Source organism: Pleurodeles waltl, chromosome 1_2, assembly GCF_031143425.1.
Source record: "Pleurodeles waltl isolate 20211129_DDA chromosome 1_2, aPleWal1.hap1.20221129, whole genome shotgun sequence".
In the NCBI taxonomy this organism is placed as follows: Eukaryota; Metazoa; Chordata; class Amphibia; order Caudata; family Salamandridae; genus Pleurodeles; species Pleurodeles waltl.
In genome coordinates this window covers 1,225,499,424-1,225,522,233 of record NC_090437.1, presented here as the reverse complement: position 1 = coordinate 1,225,522,233, position 22,810 = coordinate 1,225,499,424, and the positions used below count along the sequence as shown (strand labels likewise).

General features: G+C 45.3%; 1 long non-coding RNA gene across 1 annotated transcript in view; it reads right to left on the bottom strand.

Annotated features, from left to right (window-relative positions):
• Positions 1-503: 503 nt before the first annotated feature.
• The window catches only part of LOC138296125 (uncharacterized), a 151,629-nt gene continuing 129,322 nt past the window's right edge, over positions 504-22,810 (bottom strand). The window contains exon 4 of the long non-coding RNA XR_011203769.1: positions 504-605. This is a non-coding gene — a long non-coding RNA (uncharacterized lncRNA). The remainder of the gene's footprint in view (positions 606-22,810) is intronic.

Here is a 22,810-nt window from a genome sequence, read left to right as displayed (position 1 = left end):
CATGCTGCACTGTCATCGAAACTGCTAGGATAATACAAAACAGCATGAGAGGGGAGGGGTTCACCATTACCATGGCCTCCCTCTTGTCATTTGAGCATGAGCAAGAAACAGAAAACCTTCTCATTAAACAGAAGTAGAAGAGGTTGCGTGGGTCTGCAAACTCTGCAATATGCCCAGTAGACTACCTAATCTAGTGTCATAGTCTTACAATACCAGTCCACATGGGTATAATAAAGGATAGGGGAGAGGAACTCCATAACCAAGCAGACGAAAGATTAAGCTACAGAATACAGAAACAGGAAGAAGTCAGCTACAGAAACATGAAATCGAGAAAAAAGAAAAATGCCGGGTGTGATAACATGAATAAACATTGACTAGAATGAACAGCATTCGAAAAAACAGTCACAGCATAAGAGAAAGGAGAAAAAATGTATCTAATTTGGAAGAGTTAAAGTTAGAGAAATAAATATTAACAAGAACTTACTGGGCACAGCAGAGCCGTCTGCTGTAGCCGCGGCACTGGTGGTGGCAGAGGAACTTCCACCTGCCATGGCACTGGTGGTGGCACCCTCTTTGGCCTGACCCTCCAATCCCCTCTTCCTGCCCTTGGGTGCAGATGTAAGAAATAAAGAAGTTAAAAAATAGATTAGTGATACAGTTAGTCTCCTAGAAAATATTTGGCATGCAAAGGCAAACGCAGTAACATATTGAAATTGTACTTTACTACGTTTCTGAATCAGATTGCCTAATACCATATGATCGAGTTGACCTATTCCTAATTTCTGACACTTTACCTAAACCCTATTTCAAATTTCCTAAACTACATTTGGAAATACTAATGCATTGCAATGAGTGATCTTTGCTTTGCAAATCACATTTGGGAAAACACCCCTTCATGGACCGACTCAGTCAGTTTTCCTTTTTTCAATGTATGGATGCATAAATATATCACTAAAAGAATGCTTGTGATTGTACAAAAAAGAAAGACACTGAGAACACTAACTCATTGTTGTATATTTCTTACTTCTACTGATACCACAGTACCACTATCTTAGTAATAGGAGGAGAGTGGAGTCAGCAAAATCAGCATAATGAGCCCAAGAAATCATCTACAGCAACAAGCAGAACGAGGTAGCACTGAGCACCTGGCTCACTCAAATTGCATCACATAATATTCGTAACTTTACATGAACTTAATTTACTTCCGAGTGTGAGTAGCATACTATTTGAAAAAAATAGCATTATAGGACAGGACACAATAAAATTTGTAATAATTAATTACTAGTACTCCACAAGCCCCACAACCTAGACGCACAGCAGGTCGAGCAGGTCCCTCTCCTGGTCAATGATCTCTGCCCAGCGGTGCATCAGCTGCTGCTGGGTGCACCAAACCCCAGTGGCTCTGTGGATGCAACAGCGCACCCTTCCCCACAGCTGCCGACACTCCAGCAGGCTGAACCCACTGCCCGGCCTGCCACCTGCTGCCAACATGGAGGGGAGGTGATACTATACAAAAAAACTAGTACAGCCACCTCCTCCTCACTACAATTGGTGCAAGGCTGCACCCATTGGTGGTGCTGAAGCCCACGTGGTGTGCATTTCACTACACCCCTTGCACTCGTGCGCCCTGTCCCCCATGTTCAATCAATCAATCAAACAAATTTCTTAAGCGCACTACTCACCCGGTAGGGTCTCAAGGGGATGGGAGGGGTTACTGCTCGAAAAGCCATGTTTTGAGGTGCTAATTAGTCCTCCTACTATTAATGCAATTATGGATAAGGTTCCCCACAGATGGGAGGAAATTCCATTCTGGGTTGCGAAAAGGAAATCAGCTTGAAGGAGTGTTGCCCCATAGGGATCCCAGGATGAACAAAATATTCTCACAGTGTGTCTACCACTTGGCATGGTTCCCCCTATGGAAGACTGTGCCACTTGGGGCACCGTTTTTGCTGTCATATATACCATAACACATGGTACACAGTCTATTAATATTTTTCCTGAGGTGCTAAAGCAGATTCAAAATGAATTCAGGGCTGCCCCTGCCCTGGATTTGGGGATGAAATTAATTTGCAACTTTGCTACAGTTTCCTCAATTATTTTAAGTAATATTAAAGAGGAGGCAGTGAGGCTGGCAGTACTCAAACACCCTGAGCAGGATCCTGTAGCAGACCAAGAGCGCAAACTACCAAAAATTATTGTGGGCATCTACACATCTAAAGGTTGAGATAATTTGGGATCCAGGCCTTATAAACCACAGCTTAAAGGCAAATCTGAAACAGATAACACCAAGCAGGCACCAGAGTCTCCTAAAAATTGCTGGGACAAACAAAAAAATAAGTATTAAACAAAAACACGGGGTGGATCTCCGCAATCGGCGCCCACTGAAAAGTGTTATAATTACGTAACCATAATACAATCAAACAGCCTGATAGGTATAAGCATACTGACATATGTCCTTCTCGTTCCTTTCAGAATTCACCAGACAACTGCACAAGCAGAAATCAGGCATGAAGAGTATGTGAAACGGAAAACTGACTCACAATGCTCATCTGACATCATCATAAAAAAAGAAGAAAAACTGCCACAATAGAAACCCCAGTTTAAAAGAAGGTGGTGGCAGGTATTGCAGCCAAATATGCCACACATATTGAGAACGTTCCTTCAGAACAAGATGGGGGCATTGATGCTGCTGGACAGCGCAGGAAGCATCACAGTAGTTCACCTGAACCTTCTAGTGTTTCTGGTTTCGAGAGCAACTAGTGAATTCAATCAAGTTGAAACACCAAATCAGCAGCTGAGCCCTGTTGACAGACTTTATGACTTGGACATCCAAACTGAGGGCAACATACCGGGTATTATTAAAGTAATTTTCTGGGAAAATTTATCATACAGCTATGACATTCTCTTAGCTGAGGTAGACTGGCTGTCTGGGTTTGTTAGAAAAGTCCCACAAGGAAAATCTTTTATAATACCTTCCTTCTCTGTTCTTGTCTCTGAAGCAGTTAAACAAGCGTTTGCCTTAGATTGGACTTTTGCACAAGCCCGAGGATTATACCGCAATCATGTGGATTGGGATAAGGTTTCCCCTTACCATATATTTCCTATATGCTTTAGCCCATAAGTGCAACCACAATACCCAATTAAATATGAAGCAAAAGCTCCTGTGAGTGAAATTCTCTCACAACTAGAATACTGGTATGGAATTGAACCCTGCTTGTCTCCTATGAATAATCATCTTTTTCCTGTAATTAAACCAGATCATTCCTTTCTCATAGTCTTAGACAATAGACATTTAAACAGTTACACACACACTTTTGCAATTCAAAATTCACACAGTGCAGCTTTAATGAACAATATAGTCCGCAAAAAAATAAAACAACATTGAACATTTCCAATGGATTTTCTGCCACAATGCAGTGCCTAAAAGCAGAGATCTAACCACATTCAGCGCCCCAGGAAGTCAAAAGAAATGTTGCAAACTCCAATAAGAATATAAGAACAGTCCAGGATTGTTCGCTGCCAAAGAACGTAAGTTTTACAAGAAATTGACTCAGAAGCGTTGTCCTACGTTGATGACACATATGTGATGAATGATGACTTGAACACACATTTAGTGAGAGTAAAAAACATAGTCCTGGGATTTGCCAAATATGGCTACAAATTCATTTTTCAAAAATTAAAGATTGCTTTCCTCAGTGTCCTCTTTTTGGGATATGAGCTGTCTAAAAAAGGCAAAAGAGTTGTGCCACATTTCTTAGAGAAATATCCTCTTACAACCACCAAACACCATTAAAAAAAATACAATCACTCTTAAGCTTTCTGAACATTGGTAGAACATACATCCCACATTATGCACAATGGGTTAAACCGTTGTACAATTTAATTCACCCAGAGTTTTCCAGTATACATTGGACATCAGAACACACACAAATACTCAGAACACTGCAAACTGACATGCCTGTATCCAGATACACACATACTCTTGCCAATACAACTGACTTAGTGATACATATGATTGAAGGGTCCACTGGCTATACATTTATATGTTACCTTCAATGAGGGTGACATAGTGCTGAATACATATGTCACATTTATATTCCAATGCTGAAATGTGTTTTTTATCCACTGAAAAAATACTGACTGCAGTTCAGATGGCTGCTATAAAGGAAAGACCATTGGTTCAGGGGAAACACATAATTGTGGTGGCTTAGAGGCTGTCACTAAGGCCAGCATTCCTAATACTAAAGGCTTACATCTGAGATGGATACAGTGGCAAACTTCCTTGACAACTACTGATTTCGACTATAGACCTTATTGCGACTGTGGTGGTCCAAGGACCACCACACTCGTGGTGACAGTCGGACTGCCGTAACTTTGGTGGTCCTACCACTACATTACGACCCTGGCGGTGGGACTGCCAGGAGACCGTCAACCCCGCTGGAACATGGTTCCTGATTGCATGATGGTGGTCTGAGTAGTACTCAGTCAGGGCGGCGCTGAACTGATGGTAAGGGTGTGCTGGGGTCCCATGGCATGGGCAGTGCATTTACAGACAGTGCGCATTCCGAGAGTGTTGGTTGGCCCCCCTCTGTGCTACGGTATAGGACTCAGCCCCCTTAAGGGAGCAGGGTCCTATATCATAGCACTATTCCTGCTGGATTCACCAGCAGGAACGCTCTATTACAATGTTCCCACTGTTCAGCCCGGCAGGAACATTGTAATATGGTGGGTGGATGCCGCCGGCATGATGGTGGCGTCCTCCTCGCTGCATTGGCAGCCGGCTGGTCCAACCATCAATGTCGTAATGAGGCCACATGTCTTTGACTCCACTTTGGAGACTCAAGAGTTCCTTCAGTGTGAAAAAGAATACCCTGTTCCAGGTGATACTTTGCCTGTTGATCAGTATGATTACATAAGATATACTGATGGTTCAGCTCAGCCCATGGTTGGTACAAAACAATAATATTTTGCTGCGTGTTCAGCAGCAAGTTGTGTTATGAAAGATAGAGTATTTCATGCAGAAAAAACTTTTACACAATCCCTAGAGGATTGTACCGCTCAGCTGGCTGAACTGAAAGCTTTAATTCTGGCACTGGAAAATACAGATCCAGAATTCCTCACACTCATAGTTTGTGATTTGTATTATTGTGTCCAGTCTTATAATGAAAATGTGCATTGCTGGTGCCTGAATGGATTCAGAAACTCTAAAGGGAATACTATCAAGCATTGTTTACTTTGGGTAAAGGTGGCGCATCTTAAATATTGCTTCTCACAGGCTCATGTAATTCATACACAGAGCCGTCAATGTGTTGGAATACATGCTGCTAGGAATTCATTGGCTGATAAAGTGCATAAGCAGTGGTCCAGACTGCTGTAGTGGCTGCAATTACGCTTTCTAACATGAGGGTAGATGATGACATCATGGCTGCTGTCACTACTTCGCACAGTGGCATCCAATTACCTAAAAAATATCCAGCAACACATTCTAATCTGTTGAGTGCCCAAAACATTCCTTTTGCTCACCTTCCCTGGATAGCTGATCAAGTGATACCCAATTAGGACTGCAGGCTAGAATCAATTATTGCCGCACATTAGGAATCGGGGTCTGTACATGCTGGTGTGGTGGCTTCCGTTTTCTTACTACAGAAACGCCATTGGTGGCCTGGTCTGTACAAGCAGACAAAACAGTATGTCCTCAGTTGTGACATTTGACAGCAAATTAAATGTTCCACCGTAGCGCACCAACCAAAGACACCGTTCTTAATTTCCAACTAACCTCTCCAATGTGTGTATTTGGATCATTGAGAACCTCTGAACTCAGATGTTGCATTTATATGTATTCTACTGGCTACAGATTCATGGTCTAGATTCCTATTGTAGGAGGCTGGCCTGGCTTATAGCGGGTACCTGATGGTACTTACACCTTGTGTCCCTTATTAGTAGATTAGTAGTGTTCTAGCAGCTTAGGCTGATAGAAGTAGCTATAGCAGAGCAGCTTAGGCTGAACTAGGAGACATGCAAAGCTCCTACTATACCACTTATATCATATAGCACTATATCATAAGAAACAAAATACTCAGAGTTACTTTATTTTAGTGACAATATGCCAAAAGTATCTCAGAGGATATACTCCCTTAGGAGGTAAGTAAAATACACAAACTATACACACAAACCAAAATCAGGTAAGTAAAACACTTAGAAAAGTAGTGCAAACACTGTAGAACACAATAGAATGCAATAGGAGACAATAGGCTTACAGGCAACACAAACCATATACTCCAAAAGTGGAATGCGAACCACAAATGGACCCCAGGCCTAGTGTAGTGTGTAGAGGGTCGCTGGGAGTGTAAGAAAACACTAAGGGTGTCCAAGATACCCCACCCCAAGACCCTGGAAAGTAGGAGTAGAGTTACCCTACTACCCCAGAAAGACAGTAAAGTCGAGATAGTGGATTCTGCAAAGGCAACAACTGACTGCAAAGCACTGAAGCCAGATTCCTGGACCTGAGGACCTGCAAAGGAAGGGGACCAAGTCCAAGAGTCACGCAAGTGTCCAGCGGGGGCAGGAGCCCACTAAACCCCGGATGAAGGTGCAAAAGGGCTGCATCCGGGTGGAACAAGCCGAAGATTCTGCAACAACGGAAGGTGTCAGGAACTTCTCCTTTGGTCAGAAGATGTCCCACGGTGTGCTGGAGGATGCAGAGTTGTTTCCACACATAAAGACTGCAAACTAGCCTTGCTAGCTGCAAGAGTCGCGGTTGGAGATTTTGGGTGCTGCCAGGGCCCAGGAAGGACCAGGAGGTCGCCCCTTGGAGGAGGAGACAGAGGGGCGCTCACCAATAGAGAGAGCCCATGCAGAAGCAGGCAGCACTCGCAGAGGTACCTGAACAGGCATTCAAGAAATCTGAGAATGGCGGTCATCTCAGCACAACAAAAGAGGGTCCCACAAAGTCGGAGGTCAACTCAGCGAGTTGGGCAATGCAGGACGGAGTGCTGGGGACCTGGGCTGTGCTGTACACGAAGGAAGTCTTGCAAAAGTGCACAGAAGTCCTAGCAGCTACAGATCATGCAGTACACAGGATTACTGTCTGGCGTGGGGAGGCAAGGACTTACCTCCACCAAATTAGGACAGAAGGACCACTGGACTGTCGGGGTCACTTGGATCCATCTCCTGTGATACAGGGACCACGCTCGTCAAGATGAGAGGGGACACAGAGGACCGTGGATGCAGAAGTTTGGTGCCTGCGTTAGCAGGGGGAAGATTTCGTCGACCCACTGGAGATTTCTTCTTGGCTTCCAGTGCAGGGTGAAGGCAGACAGACCTCAGAGCATGCACCACCAGGAAACAGTCAAGAAAGCCAGCAGGAGTACGCCCTACAATGTTGCTGGTAGTCATCTTGCTACTTTGTTGCGGTTTTGCAGGCGTCCTGGAGCAGTCAGCGGTCGATCCTTGGCAGAAGTTGAAGAGAGAAGTGCAGAGGAACTCTGGTGAGCTCTTGCATTTGTTATCTGACGAGAAGCCAACAGGAGAGACCCCAAATAGCCCTCAGAGGAGGATTGGCTACCTAACCAGGTAAGAGCCTATCAGGAGGGGTCTCTGACGTCACCTGCTGGCACTGGCCACTCAGAGGTCTCCATTGTGCCCTCACACCTCTGCATTCAAGATGGCAGAGGTCTGGGATACACTGGAGGAGCTCTGGGCACCACCCCTGGGGTGGTGATGGACAGGGGAGTGGTCACACCCCTTTCCTTTGTCCAGTTTCACGCCAGAGCAGGGGCTGGGGGCTCCCTGAACCGGTTTAGATTGGCTTATGCAAGGAGGGCACCATCTGTGCCCTTCAAAGCACTTACAGAGGCTGGGGGAGGCTACTCCTCCCCAGCCCTTAACACCTATTTCCAAAGGGAGAAGGTGTAACACCCTCTCTCAGAGGAAATCCTTTGTTCTGCCTTCCTGGGACTGGGCTGCCCAGACCCCAGGAGGGCAGAAACCTGTCTGAGGGTTGGCAGCAGCGGTAGCTGCAGAGAAAACCCTAGAGAGCTAGTTTGGCATACCCGGGGTCCATGCTGGAGCCCGGGGGATGCATGGGATTGGCACCCCAATACCAGATTTGACTTGGGGGGACAGTTCCATAATCTTAGACATGTTACATGGCCATGTTCGGAGTTACCATTGTGAAGCTACACATAGGTATTGACCTATATGTAGTTCACGCGTGTAATGGTGTCCCCGCACTCACAAGGTCCAGGGAAATTGCCCTGAACAATGTGGGGGCACCTTGCCTACTGCCAGGGTGCCCTCACACTTAGTAACTTTGCACCTAACCTTCACTAAGTGAGAGTTAGACATATAGGTGACTTATAAGTTACTTAAGTGCAGTGTAAAATGGCTGTGAAATAACGTGGACGTTATTTCACTCAGGTTGCAGTGGCAGTCCAGTGTAAGAATTGTCTGAGCTCCCTATGGGTGGCAAAAGAAATGCTGCAGCCCATAGGGATCTCCTGGAACCCCATTACCCTGGGTACCTAGGTACCATATACTAGGGAATTATAAGGGTGTTCCAGTGTGCCAATCAGAATTGGTAAAAATAGTCACTAGCCTGCAGTGACAATTTTAAAAGCAGAGAGAGCATAAACACTGAGGTTCTGGTTAGCAGAGCCTCAGTGATACAGTTAGGCACCACACAGGGAACACATACAGGCCACAATTATGAGCACTGGGGTCCTGGCTAGCAGGATCCCAGTGACACAAGCAAAAACAAACTGACATATAAGTAAAACATGGGGGTAACATGCCAGGCAAGATGGTACTTTACTACGCCTATGAGTTTGGCAACAGTGATCGGCTGACACTCAAGCTGTTATTAAAGACTTCCAGGTCTTCATCGGGGCATATGAAGTAGCAGTATTCTACTCAGGCGAGGGACCAACATTTGTGCCAAGACTTACAGGGATACCATGGGAAACCTGGGAGTTGCTGTGCATTATTCCTCTCCCTATCATCCTGAGGGAAATTCGATAGTGAAAGGAAAAACTGCAACTTTGAAACAGTCCTTAACCGCTAGAGTATTAGGCTCAGGTCAGTTGGAACCATCATCTGTATGTAGTCCAGAGAGCTTTAAGTAATCTGCCTAGAAGACCAGTGGTAGGCTGGGCCCCCTACGAGGTCCTGTTTGGGGTCCAGATGTAAGTTCAGATCTTGATTATCCTGGCATAGTGGTTGCAGACACACCTTTTGACATCAATTATCATTTTGCTGTCTTACAGGAATTACAGGACTTCCGAGATGAGCACTCAAATGACCTTTCCAAATGTTCTGCCACTGATGAAGTGAAGCAGCAACCAGCATCATCTGGCTAGATTCCTAACGTTGGGTATCTAGTTCGAGAGAAGATTATAGACAAGAAGGAGTCTGGCCCATCATACCGAGCACCGGTGCCAGTCTTTGGCATTCAAGGTACCAGATCTGTGACATTTTCTCCACTTGCTGGTTGTAAAAAAAGATTTGTTTTAATGGATCTAATAAAGCTATACCATGTGGACAGTTGGTACGTGGACTCCTGGGAATTTCCCTGCCTTCTCTCACTAACCTGCAGGAAATCCCTCTACATGCATTAAGTAATGCAAGTAATGCTTCTCCACAGCTGGGGACTTCAGATGCTACACTTCCAGTTGTTCATGTTGCTACTGCTACTACAGGACATTCTCCAGAAGTGAGTCTACAGTTTCAACTGCTGCTACTAATAATGCAATTGTTTATTATAAACCATCTTAGGAACAGCCTGCCAGTTCCCCTTTACCATGTGAGGTCCCTCTTTTGAACTGACTGCCTCTGGTTACTTTGTCGACATGGATGATTTTCTTCAAATTCTCCATACACTTCATGGAATAGAGTACGTGCATTTCTTCTTTGGCTGAAACACACATATCTGATTCCTCCTTGGCCCTATGTTTGGCTTGCCATTTCACTGCTTTTCCCCTTCATATGGATTGCATTTGTTACAGTTTTCTTCTTGATTCCGAATGCACTTGACCTTCCAGAATGCACTGCTCCTGAATTGGTAGCTGAGGTGCTGAAGCCTCACACTTTTCACATGGGGTGCAAAGAGACCCATCCCTCATGAATATTTCTGCATTTCCTGTCTCAGATAGAATTGTCTGGGATAAGATCCAGTTTGATATTGTTGGCCCTACATAAACACTACAAATTCTTCATGTGTTTAATATTGCTATATATGACATAATTACTCCTGGTGCCACTTGTCATGAATGGGGCATGGAGATGTTAAAAAACATGCTTTCTGAATTGGAAAGTTGCACTGTATTTGAAGTTGAAGAGTAGTATTTGAATTCTGCTAATTATGGTAAAATGTTTTGCTGTCGTCACTATGCTCATCACTATTTACAGGGAGCTTCTTCTCCGTGTGTAGTTTTTAATTATACACAATGGCAACATTGCCCAACACCACCAGTGCGTAGTTCAAAATCATATTTAAGGTAGTGCGCAGATTTTTCAGGACACAATCTCTTATATCTGTGTTCTTATTATTATAAACTTACCCCTTCCCAGCAAAGACAAATTTGTTCACACAAACTAAATTGATTTATTCAGACTCATTTCTATCCCAGTTGACCCTAATGGGATATGAGTATTTGAAAGAGAACATCAATTTGAAATCAATTCAGGGAACACACCGTTGGCAAGTACAGGGCATTGATGCTTTGTTTAGACCCTGTCTCATTCCGAAAGAAATGATTTGCCTGAACAAAACAATGCAACAAACAACTTGCATGGGTCTGGCTAAAATTAAAGAAATGAGCACACCTATCTTCCCCTCCATTGCAACTTTTGACAATTGGTAATAGTTTGAAAACTTTACAGAACAACAACTAAATGACATGATGATTCAGTATGGTACATATAATTCTTCAATTTCAGGTACAGACTGGTGGTTAGTGTGGCCAGTCGATACTGATGATTGCCATGCATGTCCCTTAAACTCCTCAAGAGTTTTAAAGCTAGCAGACCAGACCCCTGGTATTTGCAGTGACAGAATTCAGGGATAATTAGCACCCATACCGTAGGGAAATTATGGCAGCAATGGTTACAACCCTCCAAGTTATCTGCAATTACGAAACACCTATCCCTCTTTTTTAATGGCATGGGTTTACAAGATTTCGTGTTATCCCCTCGGTCACCACATTTAAAATGGTCCCTACACACTATTTACAATGAGATTTGGAAAATTTCTCAGCAAGGTGCTGCTGAATGGGTAAGACAAATCAACATAGAAAATTTGGAAAAAGCATTGGCTGTTGTGGATAAGGGAATGAATACATTGTTGATTCGCATTCATTCTTCGAATAATTTTATATCATCTGCCAATGTCTCTCTTATAGCATGGGCAGAGTCAATTGAGATCAATTATTCAACTGAGTTGGACACTGCAGGTTTGAAAATCAAACTGTGCACCATGGAAATATTTCAACGCAAAGGAATTGTTTTTCCCATATATTTTAACACGCATACAGAGACAGATGGTGAAAAAAAATGCAACTTATACAATTTTGAACAGTGAGCTTTTAGGAAAACTGCCCTTTTAAGTAGCTTAGACACCATCTGCTGTGTGGCAGATACATGGCTTCATATCATTACTAATCTCCACATTTCAGATTACATCTTATTGGAAACATTTACAAGTAAGCAGATATGAAGCGATGGGGGACAGTTTTGTTCAAGAGTCCGGAATTTTACCTTTATATTGCAAATGTATAAGTGGGGAAAGTGAAGTCTTCCTTAGTGTAAACAAATGTGAAACTTCATTTGGCCGTTCATTACTTTGTGAAGAGGTGACACTTCATGGCATGTGAAATTAATTCACGTCCAATAAGGCATGTTGTCTGTAAGGCATGTTCAACCAGTTCTCTGATTACTCACAAATGTGAGTTATTTGGTCCTGAACAACAAAGGTTGTGGTGGGATGCAAACAGGTGTCCCATATGTCGTGACGCTTTCCAGAGATGTGACCTACTGTAATAACATGCTATTTCCTCCTCCACACATGCTTAGGGAAATTGCTGTAGGGTCTCCCATTCCATTTTTAATGTTAACTTTGATAAGTTGTGCCAACTGAAAGCCTTATTGTTTCAGAAGGACGTTGCATTAACATCTCCCCGGGAAACCTTTTATCAACCTTCAACTTGCAAGGTCTTCCTCTGAATTCCAATTGCTATTGCTGGAGCATTCTGGTGAACTAGTTCACTGAATATTTTTTAAAGTGTTTGGGTCATGCTTTGTGAGCACTTTTCAGACTGTATTCAGAGTGATACCATCCTTTTTGCACTCTTTAGTTTCCAGTGTTTTTAGAGACATACCAGTTGTGTTATTCCTCAATGGATGTTCTGCCTCGATGTCAAACGATGATGAATCTGCAACACATCCTGCTGATACACATGATACAGTACTTCTGAGTGTCTTTGATCCAGGAACTGAAAGTGAACTGGTCTTTGTTCTGCCGTCTGATATGCCCTTTGAGTGTGAACTAGACTTGTTTCTGGCTACACAATTGGTTCCGTTTATGGATATGGATCTGCATGTACATCTGTTCAGCCCTCACCTTCTTTACTGTCCTATGAGGCTGCTATTGCTGCTGGATGCATATTATGAGTAATAATTTATAGTCAGTGTGGGTGCTTTGGCTCTTGGATTCCTAAGGTCTGGCTCTAACATTGTGGATACACTACCAGCTGTCATGCCTTGAGTGTCTGCTGAGCTTGCTGGATTTGACATGGTCTGTTCATTGGAACTAGTTTCAAAGGCCAGTGTGGATCTGGTGTCTGTGGATGCGGGTTCCTTGCTGGGCCCCACTGACTCTTGACATGGCAACATTTTTCGAAGCCTCCTAGATTTTTCTATTCTGCCCCTTGTTTTTAAGCAATTTGTTTTTATTAGCTTTTTTGGGGGTTTCGTCTTAATTGGCATGTTTTAAATATGGCTTTCCTCTGCTTTTATTATTCAAGTATGTTCATATTTAACATATGCATTCATTTTGTATTTCCATTTATGCTAGTTGTTATGGTTTATTTTATTTTGAGCTAAATGTCCCACACCCAAGGGGAGTTTCTGGTGAAGCATGACAACCCCCGCACAGAGTTTCCATTTTAGATCACATATTTTGACTTAGCATCTTTTTCTGATGGTGATGATTTACATGGTTTTTCACTCATGCCATAAAGTACTGAGAAGTACTGAGAAGACACTGCACATGCAGCCTATTTCTTGTAAGCGTTGCTGCCATGCAGTCTGTACAATCCATCCAAGGCTAGGCACACAGAATGTGATGTTCTTCTATCATGATTGTCCTTTGGAGACAGCTCCACAATTGCAGACATATCATCGCATAAATCCTGCACTTCTGACACTGTCCTATATGAGCAGTGCTTCATTATAAAAACTATGGGCCTGATTCTAACTTTGGAGGACGGTGTTAAACCGTCCCAAAAGTGGCGGATATACCACCTACCGTATTACGAGTTCCATAGGATATAATGGACTCGTAATACGGTCGGTGGTATATCCGCCACTTTTGGGACGGTTTAACACCGTCCTCCAAAGTTAGAATCAGGCCCTATGTCTGTGCTATATTTGGCAGAGGAGCACTTCTGATGGGATTATCCTGGAACAAGGTGCATGTGACCGAGATGCAGACCTCCTGACTCTGGCCTCCATCTTGCAAGTGAGGATAGCCTGCACTACACCAGACAGGCTCCCTGGCTTTCCGGTACATTTTATCCAGGTATGGTGGATTAGACTGTCCCAATTAATCTGGCAGAGGGTACTCCCACTATGCTCTCAATAGTGGAGGTAGTACCAGATAGGAGTGTACCAACACAGTAGCGTTATCATGATTGAATTGTTTATCTTTTTTAACATTCTTATAATGATGGTTACCCTGCTTTGTTTCATCTGCCTCATAATCACAGCTGATGCTTTCTATACATGAATACGATTGTTTCAATAAATGTTTGAAAATACATGTTTGTATCTTTCTTGTGTCTGACCTTGGGCATGCAAAGTGAAAACAAAAGTGTAGAGTTCTATCCACGATTTCCCTGGGAATCTGAGTAGTCATGTTCGAGGCTGCCAATACTATTTGGTACCCTAGTATGTTTAGGGGTTCAGATGGGTTGCTGTGAGCTAACTAGGAATTGTGTCAACATTTCCTGGTGGCATAGACAGACTGAGTCCCTATATCCTGAACTTTACGCTGCCCGGATACACAGTCCTACTTAATTCGTAGGAACTCTATAACAACCTGGCTTTTCCATTTTCCACCCTACCCAAGTCAGGGTTAGGCACACACACCTGCTCAGTGCCAGGATACCCTCGCTAGTGATAGTGCACTTCACAAATAAACATAACATGACCTAAAAGCACCAGTTCTCCATTGAATAAGGTAAAGAACGCTCCCTGTACAGGAACTGAGAGAAATGTTTATTTTAAACATATGTTTTTTTAATGTACCTACAAAATTACTTTTCAGCTGGATAAATCTGACAAGCAATAACAATTACAAGAAAACATATCACATTTACATAATGTACTCGGCCTAAACAGGCAATTAACAGCATTCCTCATGGTTCTGTCATTATAAACATAACTTAGGATGGCAGACTTAAAAATCGGCATATACCAACCTTGGGCAATAATTGACTACTTTATAATTTCTAAAAAACTGGGACCACTATTCCTTCTTCTGTTCAGTCTGGCAAACATGGGGCCAACTACTGTGCTGTTTCTTAAACTTTTAACTGAATTTACATCATGCTGTAGGTATGAGATGCACTTTAGAGCACAACATTCGGTACATGTTGGACCTGGCTTTTTGACAGAGTCATCCCCAAACGTTTTGCCTCCTTCCTCCTATTTTCTCTGACCTGTTGTTGTTGGCTTTTGAACTCTGGGCACTTTACCACTGCTAACCAGTGCTAAAGTGCATATGCTCTCTGTGTAAATTGTACTGTTGAATGGTTTATCCATGATTGGCTATTTGATTTACTTGTAAGACCCTAATAGAGTGCACTATATGTGCCTAGGGCCTGTAGATTAAATGCTGCTAGTGGGCCTGCAGCACTGGTTGTGCCACCCACTTAAGTAGCCACTTCACCTTGTCTCAGGCCTGCCATTGCAAGGCCTGTGTGTGCAGTTTCACTGCCACTTCGACTTGGTATTTAAAAGTACTTGCCAAGCCTAAAACTCCCCTTTTTCTACATATAAGTCACCCCTAATGTGGGCCCTAGGTAACCCCTAGAGCAGGGTGCTGTGTGGGTAAAAGGCAGGACATATACCTGTGTAGTTTATATGTCCTGGTAGTGTAAAACTCCTAAATTAGTTTTTTCACTACTGTGAGGCCTACTCCCTTCATAGGCTAACACTGGGGCTGCCCTGATACACTGTTGAAGTGGCAGCTGCTGATCTGAAAGGAGCAGGAAGGTCATATTTAGTATGGCCAGAATGGTAATACAAAATCCTGCTGACTGGTGAAGTCGGATTTAATATTACTATTCTAGAAATGCCACTTTTAGAAAGTGAGCATTTCTTTGCACTTAAATCTTTCTGTGCCTTACAATCCACGTCTGGCTAGGTTTAGTTGACAGCTCCTTGTGCATTCACTCAGACACACCCCAAACACAGGGTACTCAGCCTCACTTGCATACATCTGCATTTTGAATGGGTCTTCCTGGGCTGGGAGGGTGGAGGGCCTGCCCTCACACAAAGGACTGCCACACCCCCTACTGGGACCATGGCAGACAGGATTGAACTGAAAGGGGACCTGGTGCACTTCTTAGCCACTCTTTGAAGTCACCCCCACTTCAAAGGCACAATTTAGTATAAAACAGGGCCTCTGCCCTACCACCTCAGACACTTGCTGGAGAAGAAACCTGAACCAGAACCTGCATCCTGCCAAGAAGAACTGCCTGGCTGCTCAAAGGACTCACCTGTCTGCTTTCTACAAAGGACTGCTCCCTTGCTGTTGGCCTGCTGCCTTGCTGAACTCTTGTCTGGCTGCAAAAGTGCTCTCCCAGGGCTTGGATAGAGCTTGGCTCCTGTTCCCTGAAGTCTCAGGACCATAAAGACTTCTCTTTTTCATATGGACTCCTCGTGCGCCGAAAAATTTGGTGCACAGCTTGCTCTGCGGTGAGAAATTCACCGCACGCCGATCCAGAAAGATGCCGCTCGACGCGACGCCCGCGGTGCGACCGGAACTTCGACGCACGGCCTCGCATGGACAACGCCGCCCGACTTCCAGAGAGGAAATCGACGCGACCCCTGCCGTGAGAAAGAAAATTCCACGCACATAACCCGGAACGACGCGCAGCCGGATAACAAGCCGAGGAATCCACGCACAGACCCTGGGACATCTGGTAATCCCGCGATCCACAGAAGGAGACGGTCCGCATGCCGGAAAACGACGCACGTCTTTCCCGAGTGAAAAATAACGACGCAAGTCCGTGTGTGAAGGGGCGAAACCGACGCACACACCATTTTTCTTCCCGTAGAATGACACACGTCTCCCAGCGTGGAAAATAATGACGCGAGTCCGTGTGTGAAGGGGTGAAACCAACGCACACTCCATTTTTCCACGCATCTTCTCCTCCGTGGCCCTCTGCAGAGATTTTCCACTCCAAACCAGCTACTTTGTGCTTGAAAGAGACTTTGGTTGCTTTTTAAAGACTTAAGACACTTTGGGGGTTATTACAACTTTGGAGGAGGTGTTAATCCGTCCCAAAAGTGACGGTAAAGTGACGGATATACCACCAGCCGTATTACGAGTCCATTATATCCTATGGAACTCATAATACAGCTGGTGGTATATCCGTCACTTTACCGTCACTTTTGGGACGGTTTAACACCTCCTCCAAAGTTGTAATAACCCCCTTTATATCACTTTTCAGTGATATCTCTACAATTTCCTATTGCATCTTTTATCGTTTTTGACCTACAAATATCCAGATAAATATTATATTTTCCTAAACACTGTGTGGTGTATTTTTGTGGTGCTATATTGTGTTATTGTATGATTTATTGCACAAATACTTTACACATTGCCTTCTAAGTTAAGCCTGACTGCTCGTGCCAAGCTACCAGAGGGTGGGCACAGGATGATTTTGATTGTGTGTGACTTACCCTGACTAGAGTGAGGGTTCTTGCTTGGACAGAGGGTAACCTGACTGCCAACCAAAAACCCAATTTCTAACATTGGTGATCAGCGGTGAGGATAGGATTTGTATTTGTGCAGTGACATACAGTAGCTAAGTATTTCACTACCTACCCACAGTTGAAGGTCAACTTGATTTTTCATCTTTTTGCTTTTGGTTCTCTGATGTCCTCCTCGATATATTATTGATATTTTGGACTTTGGATTTTGGTTTTGCCTGTGATACCTTGCCAGATTGGGAATGGGTACTTACCGGGTGTCATTCTTTGTGCCTACTGAATCCCTGACCAAGGCTGACCTAAGGAGGCTTTGCAGAAAATGGGGACTTCCTATGTCAAGGAGATCCACTAAGATGGAACTGCTAGATATCTACATAGCCTGGGGGGAAGAAATATGGGCAGAGGAAGAGGCAGCAAAAAACCAAATGACTGAGGACTCCTCAGATGAGGAGGAGGACTGCTCAGATGAGGAGGAGGACTACTCAGATGAGGAAAGAGAACCAGTGAGAGATGAATGGCTCCTAGAGGCAGAGCGGTGGAGAGAGGAGCTAGATTACTTTATTGAAAGGGCTGAGGCGGCAAGAGCCTTAGCCCTGGAAAAAGAAAGGATTGCAGCTCAGGAGCTGAGCTGTGAAGAGCTGAAACTGGAAGCTGGAAGGGCCGAGTCCAGTTCAGATGGTGGCAACAAAAATCTTGCACCCAGTACTGCTGAAGAAGGGCACAAGCCCAGAGATGTGGTGCCCAACTTGAAGAAGGGAGTTGACACACCCCAGGCAGTTCAAGAGTATGAGGTAGTTCCCGTTATGCACAGGGTCCCTGAGAAGGAATGGGGGAACTGGTACAGGGAGTCATTTTCCTACTGGGGGGAGGGACACTTTACTGGCTCTAGAAGAAAGTGACAGGGAAAAGGGTTCCCCCCGATGGACGTCCTGGATATAGAGTGTGGAGACATCCCAGAACAGTATGGGTTGAGTGTCAGGGACAGTCAGATACTGTCTCACCAGTCTCAGGAGGGTGAAGTAGAGTGCTTTTTCAAGGCTGAGTCACTGGATGGTTGGGTGATGGGCACTGTGGTTAATATATGTGAAGGGCAGAGTGATGTAATTGCTGGAGAGCATATGTCTGGTCCTTATTTTCCAGAGCTACGCCAACACCAGGTGGAGTGTGAGTTCTCTGACCCCAGGGAGCTTACAATGGAGGCAGACTTCTGGGTGAGTACCAGAGAGTCTGAAGAGGCATTTGGGGGTGCTCCTGAAGGGAGTGGTCTAGGTGTTTCCCAACCAAGTGAGGTGGGAGAGGATTGTAGTGTCCCAGGTAGGTCCCAGGTCCTAGAGGGTTCCATGAGGGAACGCCAGGAGGGAAGCCTAGCCTGTACCGTAGGGCCACCTGTTGAGGGAGGCCCCGCAGTGTCAGAAGAACTTGTGGGGGGTGACTGTAGCCAGCATCCCACCAGTTCTGGTGTCTGCCAGTACCACTCCTAGTGAGGGGGTGCAGAAGTCCAGACAGAGGGTTGGGAGGGGGTTGCTAGCCCCAGTGGAGGCCCTGAAGAGTCAGGGGTCAGCTCTGAGAGCAGAGCCCCCCCAGGAATGACCCAGGTGAAACCGTTTCTGGTTTGGGGGAGATCCAGACTCTGCCAGATGGGCAGAGGTCAGGAGACCTGCGCCAGCCAGACTCTTGTGTAGCCCTTGGGGACGGTGTGTCCCTTGTGGGGGGGTGAGCGTGTCCCCCCAGGAAGTCCTGGCATGCCAGGCAATTATTCAACCTCAGGGTGGTGACTCTGGGTTGGATGACCAGGTTCAGGGGTTAAACTCTGGCCTGGTGGGGGGTCAGTGTGCCCCCCAAGAAGTCCTGGTGTGCCAGGCAATTGTTCAACCTCAGGGTGGTGACTCTGGGTTGGATGGCCAGGTTCAGAGGTTAAACTCTGACCTGGTGGGGGGTAGGTGTGCCCCTCAGAAAGTCCTGGTTTGCCAGGCAATGATCCAGTCTGAGGGTACAAACCCTGGGCTACAAGACCAGGTTCAGGGTGTCCCCCTGGACCTGGAGGGAGGGGCTACTGATAACAGTGTCCCTACCATGTTGTCTTCTGAGGAGGCCACTCCTAGTTGGAGGGTGCTGGACCCCAGAAGGGAGGGCAGGGGGAAGGAAGCCTCACCCCGGGCCCTAGTCCAACAAGAAGGTACAGAGCCCAGGTTGAAGGGCCAGTTGCAGGTTAACAGCCCTGCACTGGTGGAGAAATGGTGCAGGGCAGCTTCTATAAGCACCCTGACCATGTTGGGCTCTGGGGGTACCGCTCAAGGAGGGAGGGTACAAAGCCCCAGAGGGGAGGACCTGGTTCAGGCTGTCATCCCTGACCTGGTGGAAGGGAGAGTGGTTAAAGGGTGCCCAGCACCTGGGGCTACCGCCCCACACTCTCCACATCCTCAGTGGTTGGAGAGCTTTGAGAGGCCTGGGGCCTGGCTCCCATCCCTGACAGCTGTCAGTAACCACTGTGGCTTGCTGTCAGGGTGGACAGAGTTATCCCTGGGGAGGGGACAAGTGTCACACCCCGGGGGTAGAGTGGGCAACACCATTGTGTTGGTCCTGGTGGTACTATCCTGCTCCTGGGATACATCTGTGAGCAAAGTAAGGTTAGGTGCCGTACAGATGGTATCCGCAGATGGACGAGGCATCACTAGCCAGGCAGGTGCAGTGTGTGACATGCACCCAGCTGCCAGGGATGTCTGGGCCTTCCTTCAGCATTGCATTACCTGTGTTCAATATTCAACATGAGGCACAATCAGGGCCCCTCCCAAGACTCTGAGTGATCTTGTGCCAGAGCCTGTAGTGCGTCATGGACATAATGGCAAGACATTTCTCATTTGACTGGAGCCAGACCCATATACTATCATATGTACTGTAGTACTATAAAATGTACTACAGAGTGCAGTTTGTGAATTAGGCCAATAAACATTGGGCATTATGTGCAGAGTGAGTGTCTTCAGAACCCTTTCTGAGCTTGTGTTTCATGCAGTCGAGGCGGAATTAGTTTTGTGTGATGTCACGTGTTTCTAATCTTAACCATCTCAAGGAACATCTAAAAGTAATATATTGTTGGGAGTTGTGTCTCAGTGACCATACAAAGTGATATCTATAACCTAAGAGTTATGGACTCATTTGCCTGGTTTTGCTACATTACTCTACATCAAATTGTGAAATTGGGATGCACTGCCGGATAGTTGGGCTAAGTGCACTCAAGCCACCCACTTGCTACACCCATTGAAATATTTGCCATGTGGCTTCTAAACAAAACAACACTTTTACTCTAAGTAGCTGTGTCTTACCCCTGCATCAGAAATGTTATCTCATTAATTTATGAGAATAAGACATGCTTGCTCTGAGTAAACTCTTTGTGATTGATTTAGGGAAACAGATCTCTAAATTTTCTGGGGTCCCCATGTGAGTATCTCATCAAGAACAGTTTTTTTCCTTTCATCCATGTTCTTTTATCCCTTTACTAAAGTGATCACTACAAGTACCATAACACCACGTAAATCTTAAAAAACTGAGGGGCATATTTACAAGCCCCTTGTGTCACACTAGCAATCTTTTTTTATGCTAATGTAACGTTAAGGAGGCCATTTCCCCGTGCCATATTTACAAAGTGGCACAATGCATGCATTGCGCCACTTTGCAAACCCTTGCGCCACATTCTACCTGTGCCAGGCATAATGTATGCAAGAGGGGCATTTCCACACAGGGAGGCCTGTAAAAATGATGCATTGAAAATTACAAGCTTTCACTGTGCTATTTTTAGCATCATTTTTAGGTTGAGTGTGAAAGGGCTCAAACCTGTTGTAATCTATCTGTGGGCTTTTAACCACACCCACCGCATGCCCATCACTATCACTTGTTCATGGGCTTGCCTTTCAAAAATCCTTTGTTATCATTGGTAAATGCTTTATGTTTGTCCCTCCTTGGGGCGTTTTGGTTACTGCCTTGGACATCGACCAGAGTCAACGGGGATAATTGCACAACTTCTTTTTCCTTTTGTGTCTCTCCTTCTCGCTTATGCAGGCCGTGGCGCTTTGAATCGGCTTGCTTATGTGAACTGTTTTACTTTTCATTTTCAGTTTAAGTGGGAAGAAAAGTTCAGTTAGGAATTTACAATGTTAAGAGCTCTAAAACGAGACCCATTGCATTGCAAATGCTTGTTAATGTCTGCCTGAGGCAGGCTTTAAAGTGGCACTGCTATGATTTTCAATGGGCCTCCCTTGACTTTGCAGGATTAGTGCCATACTTTTTGGTGGTTATCCTGCAAAGCGTCACCATTTTTTATGCTATTGTCCTAACTTTCGCCATGGTGTGCTGCACTGTAAATAGGACGCACATATGGGCACAGGACGATGCAAGAAAAGTGGCGCATCAGGACTGATGCTGCCACTTGCTTGTAAATATGCCCCTGAAAGTGCTGCAGAAATACAGAAGCAACACACAGCCAAAACACAATTACTCACGGTAAACACTGTGTGAACCAGGCCCTGAAAGGTTAGGTTTTGTAACTGTGGCCAGCATTTCCAGCGAGAGCAGCTGCTTCTCGGCGTGCCACACCTGACGCCCAGGTAATGAAAGAAGTCGTCTCTCGACAGTCCGGCTCCCGTGCATGTGCGCTCAAACAGGGCTGGAGAGAACTCCAAGATTAGATCGCTTTTGTTTCGCTTCGGTGGCAGACTTAAAAGCTTTGGCTAGAATCCCACCTACCAGGTGTTTTGGTCTTGGGACTTCCTTAGCCGGAGTGAATGAAATAAAAGACGTTCTGGAAGAGAATACGTTGACTTAACGTGTTTGTCAGGCCGTCATTACTCACCGTGTCAGGAGATATTCCTGTCAGGACGGATAGGCCTCACGCAGGCCTGCACCGCGAGAGGCTGGAGTGATGAGGGCACCGCAGGTGTGCGCGAGCTCTCAGGTGCTCTCCTCAGCTGGCTCCGGGAAACAGACGTCATTCAAAATGCTTTATTAAGGGTTGTCGCCATTCAGTGGGTTTGTTTTTCAGATATGTTATGGAGCAATGATATTGAACAGGAAAGCGCAGGTGATCAGGAATTCCAAGGCTGTTATTCCCCAGTCAGATACACGATCTCAAAGGCGCGCACTGTATTTTATATAACCTGATGCGCGGCTGTGAAAAAAATGACTTTTTGCCAGGCACAGAACAACAGATTGGCGTAGGGCGTGGAGCAATGGTGTCTGCGTTGCATGCAGGTTTGTTTTTGTGCAGGAATGGGCACCTTCCTGTAGAAAAACAATCTGGAGAGGTGTTTTCCTCTTTCCATGTGGAAAGAGGAAAATAGGAAGAGAACTACATTTATTTATACTCTTTGCACCACTCCTGGGGAGGCTAAGGTTTTGGCGATGTGCCAGGTTTACGTCATTTAGTAAATCTGGGGCATCATCAAAATCCATGGCTGTTGTGTGGGAAAATCCACTGCAACGCCCACAGAACCCTCCCCCCCGACGCAGAGTAAGGCAACGCAGCAACCTGTGCTGCATTGCCTTACTCCATATCTATTAGGTCATGAAAAGCCATATAAAATGGCTTTGTGTGGCCTGATATGGT